This window comes from Schistocerca serialis, chromosome 11 (genome assembly GCF_023864345.2).
Source record: "Schistocerca serialis cubense isolate TAMUIC-IGC-003099 chromosome 11, iqSchSeri2.2, whole genome shotgun sequence".
Lineage (NCBI taxonomy): Eukaryota > Metazoa > Arthropoda > Insecta > Orthoptera > Acrididae > Schistocerca > Schistocerca serialis.
This window is the reverse complement of record NC_064648.1, coordinates 194213655-194220026: the sequence shown is the minus strand read 5'-3', so window position 1 is coordinate 194220026 and position 6372 is coordinate 194213655.

Genomic DNA, 6372 nt, shown 5'->3' with positions numbered 1-6372 from the left:
TGTAGCTAAAAATGACAATCCAAATTACACTGTTAAATAAAGTTCAAAACTAATACCTGTAAAGAAGTAAAGATGGCACTATGAATAACTAACAAAATAAACCTATTCAAATTTCATATACATGAAGTACATTCGTATTTGAAGATCTGATTTTTCAGGTTCTGTCTGTTATTCAATGGTGATCGTAGGCATTATTGTAAAAATGATGTGGATGTAGCTTTATTAATACTATCAATATCTTTGTTAATGCATTTAGAGCTATTTCTACATAAATATTACTACAAAAATGTATGAAGTGAAAAAAAAATTTTTTTGGTTTTCAGGTGGAACTGAAGCCAGCACCCACATATCATAAATCAAATGCTATATCGACTTTTTTTTTATTAAATCTCTTTTTTCTTTTGTTCGTCTTCGTTCGGTGCACCTGTTCATGGCGGACGTCCTAAAACACCCGTTTATGTTCACCGTTGATCCATCAACTCAGTTTTTTCTTGTTACAGAGGGGAGCTAACCCTCTGACCGAACACACTGAGTTACCATGCCGGCGGCTGAGGTATACTTGCACTCTCCCATTGTGCTTTGTAATATGTGATTCACATAATTATCTGCTGCAAAGATAAGTTTCCTTATCTCACACAATTTGGCTGTTTCGTATGGAAATGTATCTTTTCTTTCAATACGGTGTAGCCACAGTTTGCGTCTTTTCGCATTCCTTTCGCGCCCTGTGGAATGCGGAAAAGCTTGCTACCTCGGACTGGTTTCGTATAACAATTTACAGGTCAGGACTGCGGCATTTTCACTATAGAACAGTGGAACTTGCCACGTTAAGCTCTTAATTTAATACGCAAAGAGTATATATATTTCCAACACCTGTAAATACTTAAAAAATATCGGCTAGTTAATTCAGATTTGCCACTTACGCTCACGTATTGCTTAGGCTCAAAATGGCTGCCTCCCTCCGCTCGCCTCAGCCGACCAATAGCAGCCGCCGATTCTCGGCAATCCGCACATAAAAGGTTGGTGGCGCTCTCTCGCATACCCAAGGTGGCTTCCACCGACTCCCCCTCCCTGATGATGCCTTCCTCGCCTCCATCTACCCCTCCTACCAAGTTTGAAAATCCTCATCCACCCCCCACCCCCGCCCGCCGGGGTGGCCGAGCGGTTCTAGGCGCTTGCTTCAGTGTGGAACGGCGCGACCGCTACAGCCGCAGGTTCGAATCCTCCCTCGGGCATGGATGTGTGTGGTGTCCTTAGGTTAGTTAGGTTTAAGTAGTTCTAAGTTCAAGGGGACTGATGACCTCAGGTGTTAAGTCCCATAGTGCTCAGAGCCCATCCACCCCCTGTGCTTTTGCCCCAAGGGCACGCTCTCTCCCTTCCTCCCTCCCTCCTCTCCCCCAGGCCTCCCCTCCCCCCTACCTTCTTTCTTCCCCCTCCTCTGCCGCTGGCATCTACACACTCCCCTCTCCCTCCTCCCCCGCGTTTTCCCCTTTTTGGCAGCTCCCCAGACCCGTACACGTATAGTGAACTTTCGCGCGCTGCAGATCATCACCTAGTGTTTGTATGTGCCGTCGTGTTCGTGTTCCAGTGTTCCAGTGTTTAATCGTTTGTGCTCCATAGTTCGCGTGTGTCATCTCTGTCTTCTCTGTGCGTGTCCACGTTTCTGAACGTTTTTATTTTGGACACTGTGGCCGTGTACGGCTCCGTGTGTTTTAATTTTGTATGCCTTCATTTTTTATATCCACCATGTCTGTTCTGCAATTGTCTCCTTTTGTGTCATTAGTCATGTATGTGCCCGAAGAGCGGCGTAGTACGCCGCTGCTGGCCTACCTGTACTAGGTGTGAAAATAACAATAAAGGAAAAAAAACCACTCTCATACAGGGCTGTACCCCACGCTCACGAGGGCGGCTCGCCTGCCCGTCGACACCGACTCCCTCCACATGTGTAGTCTCTGCCGGACTCGGCCGCAAGTGAAAGTGACGTAAATGGGGGCTGCAGAGCGTCAAGCGTTTAGCAGACGTTAGGTTTTATGGCGCGGGTCAGACGAGGAGTGAGTCATTTATGTCAGCAAAATTCCCAGAAAGCAATTGGCGCAGCAGAAAGAGACCAGAGAGATAATCCGAAGGTCCTGTTGTCGAGTCTCTACTTGCAGTGTTTTTAGTTTTGTTCATTTTGTATGTCACTTACACTGCAAATAGACCGGGATAATACTCCAGACATTGTATTTATTAATACCTTAATAAAACGCATGAAAACGAATGGGAAAGTAAAATTTGAGATTGCGAATATTAGTGCTAGCCAAAAGGTAATGCCTCTGAATTTTTTTATCTGAAAACTCTTAAAGCGCTTTAAGTAAATCAAAACTTTATTAACATTCTACATATCTACATACATGTCTACGTATCTATTAGTCAACACGGCCACCCTTGTGACGAATACATTTCTCCCAACAAGAGACCAGTTTCTCGATGCCGTCACTGCAGAATGTTTGAGTCTGTTGACGAACCCACAGCCTCACCTCTCCACGCACTGCCTCACCACTGCCAGAGTCCGCACCTCGTGGTCTAGTGGCTAGCGTTGCTGCCTCTGGATCACGGGGACCCGGGCTCGATTCCCGACCGGGTTGGGAATTTCCTCTGCCTGGGGACATCGTGTTCGTGTTGTCCTCGTCACTTCATAATCAACATCATTCGTGACAGCGGCTGAGTACAGGAATTGGACTGTGTGAAATATTGGGACTTTGCACGGGCACTGATGACCCAACCTCAACACCAGACACCACTATCAGAGCAAAGATCTTGACGCCGTTTCTTTAAATTTCGCCAACAGCTGAAAATCGGATGGCGCCAAGTCGGGACTGTACGGAGTGAACTCGTGGCATGGCTCGTGTGAGGTCTGGCGTCGCCACTCTGAAGGAGAGCTCGCTCCGCGTGTGGGCAGACTCTCCTGCAGTCAGACACTGAACCACAGCACACCGCCTCTCAGGCACTAACACAGCTAGGCTGCACTGCGCCGTGTCACACGCTGCAAGTCAGAGCCCTCTAGCGCCAGAGGCCTGTAACGTTCAGTGATTATAAAGAATCCGCCTCGATTGCAAACAGAAACCGGATTCTACACTCGTGGAAATGGAAAAAAGAACACATTGACACCGGTGTGTCAGACCCACCATACTTGCTCCGGACACTGCGAGAGGGCTGTACAAGCAATGATCACACGCACGGCACAGCGGACACACCAGGAACCGCGGTGTTGGCCGTCGAATGGCGCTAGCTGCGCAGCATTTGTGCACCGCCGCCGTCAGTGTCAGCCAGTTTGCCGTGGCATACGGAGCTCCATCGCAGTCTTTAACACTGGTAGCATGCCGCGACAGCGTGGACGTGAACCGTATGTGCAGTTGATGGACTTTGAGCGAAGGCGTATAGTGGGCATGCGGGAGGCCGGGTGGACGTACCGCCGAATTGCTCAACACGTGGGGCGTGAGGTCTCCACAGTACATCATTGTTGTCGCCAGTGGTCGGCGGAAGGTGAACGTGCCCGTCGACCTGGGACCGGACCGCAGCGACGCACGGATGCACGCCAAGACCGTAGGATCCTACGCAGTGCCGTAGGGGACCGCACCGCCACTTCCCAGCAAATTAGGGACACTGTTGCTCCTGGGGTATCGGCGAGGACCATTCGCAACCGTCTCCATGAAGCTGGGCTACGGTCCCGCACACCGTTAGGCCGTCTTCCGCTCACGCCCCAACATCGTGCAGCCCGCCTCCAGTGGTGTCGCGACAGGCGTGAATGGAGGGACGAATGGAGACGTGTCGTCTTCAGCGATGAGAGTCGCTTCTGCCTTGGTGCCAATGATGGTCGTATGCGTGTTTGGCGCCGTGCAGGTGAGCGCCACAGTCAGGACTGCATACGACCGAGGCACACAGGGCCAACACCCAGCATCATGGTGTGGGGAGCGATCTCCTACACTGGCCGTACACCACTGGTGATCGTCGAGGGGACACTGAATAGTGCACGGTACACCCAAACCGTCATCGAACCCATCGTTCTACCATTCCTAGACCGGCAAGGGAACTTGCTGTTCCAACAGGACAATGCACGTCCGCATGTATCCCGTGCCACCCAACGTGCTCTAGAAGGTGTAAGTCAACTACCCTGGCCAGCAAGATCTCCGGATCTGTCCCCCATTGAGCATGTTTGGGACTGGATGAAGCGTCGTCTCACGCGGTCTGCACGTCCAGCACGAACGCTGGTCCAACTGAGGCGCCAGGTGGAAATGGCATGGCAAGCCGTTCCACAGGACTACATCCAGCATCTCTACGATCGTCTCCATGGGAGAATAGCAGCGTGCATTGCTGCGAAAGGTGGATATACACTGTACTAGTGCCGACATTGTGCATGCTCTGTTGCCTGTGTCTATGTGCCTGTGGTTCTGTCAGTGTGATCATGTGATGTATCTGACCCCAGGAATGTGTCAATAAAGTTTCCCCTTCCTGGGACAATGAATTCACGGTGTTCTTATTTCAATTTCCAGGAGTGTATTTGCCTTCGAGGTGCATTCTTTATAATCATTAAATCGTTCACGATTGCTGACGTGCTGCAGTGTTAAAAGTTCTCAAGTTGTAACATTCCTCAGCGAGGCGGGAAAGTCGACCGAGCAACATCTTTGTCGTGTCATACCTCAGCTGATGTTGAGAACAGATGAAAAAATTCGGAGGTCTTGCTTTTCAGCACGGTCTCATAAATTTCCTGGAATTGATTGTAAGGCATGCGCGAGAAATTTGTATATAAAATTACATACCTTTATCGTTTTACAGTTGACGATTTATACGGGCTGGGGTGATATTAATCAGTGATAGTCTCAGCGTCTTACATATGCTGCAAACACAGAACTTTTTCAATTGCATAATTGTTTTAAGGATTCCCGAGAAAAACAAGCTTGATTTAGATACTGTGCCTTACACACATTGTCGAAATAAGTCTGGACTGTAGAATGACTCACACTGTAGAACAGTCGAAAAGTGACACCAAATCGATAAGACATCTCACAATCACTCTGTCAGTTTACCCACTTGCAAACATTCCAGTGTTCCAGATACATATGTGGGTTGTCTTGGTGTAATCACAGTCCTAGATCGAAGTCCTGAAAAAAAAAAGAAAATGTCAGACATAAACAAATCCCTCAGGTAGCATGACTTTGGCTCTGTGAAGGAAGTCACACGAGATGGACAGCAAAGTTATAAACTGGTGCAATGCCTGCTAGTCATCTCTCAGAACTACTTTCGTTTGTGTATTATGTCTATGCGACACAACTATCTTAATTGGAAATTAGTGCAACATGGCATTAAACGCCAAGGTCCCGTGCTAATAGAGCTAATGGTACCTCCAGTAAACTAAACCACACATTCTAACGTCCAGTCGATGAACTGGGTCCTGCGTTACAGCAGTGGAGTTCCTGAACAGGCATAGCCCGTCACTTCAAACTGTGAGATACTGAGACAGAAAATTATCATCGGTCGCAAGTTTGCAAGTTCCTTATGAGTGTCTTGAAGAACATGTGATCTGACACTGAGACAGAAACAGTTTCCTATGTTTATAATTTTTTTGCTGTTATGGTAATTACCCACATGGAGAACAAGGAGTAAAATTTTGCAAGATGAAAGCAGCGTCCATTTAATGTATGTGTGTGTGTGTATGTGTGTGTAATGTGCAGTCCAGAGATTGTTTGACAGCCGATCTCCAGTCTCCATGTCTCTCTCATTCCAACCGCTGTGTTCCTCTGGTCCTTTCCCCATGGGCAGATTCGCCAGTTATGGTTTCCAGGAGCCCTTTATGTCTCAACAGATAAGAGAACTAACATTCCTCCTGAGATTCTGTTTTGTCTGCAGCTATAGGAGGTGGTTACCAGGTCGACGTTTTAAACCAAAGGCACAAAGACATGCGGTTGCGTGGGTAAAATTCACACACTTTTCTTTCCAGTGATCGTGTAGTCAAGTTGGCAGAACTACCGACATAAGGTATTTATCACCATCCCCTGTCAAGTTGACATTTGTTCATCTACCTGAACAAATCTGCAGATTGACAGCCGCATAGCTTCTTGTACCCTGATGATGTGGTGCCTCTGTGACGCTTTGACGGCAGTCTTCCTGTATTGGTCGCACCTCCTCTGTCTAGTTTTCCGCGTCCGTCGACGTTTAAACAGTAGCGGATGAACACTTTCGGCTGTGTTAAGGGCGTGGCCGCTTCTGGCGGCCCCTGCGTGTGTACGTGGCGGCTGCTGTTCTCCAGTCTGGAGGTACTCGACTGTCACTGGAGCAGTGTGATGGCAGCGTGGTGTGTGTGTGTGTGTGTGTGTGTGTGTGTGTGTGTGTGTGTGT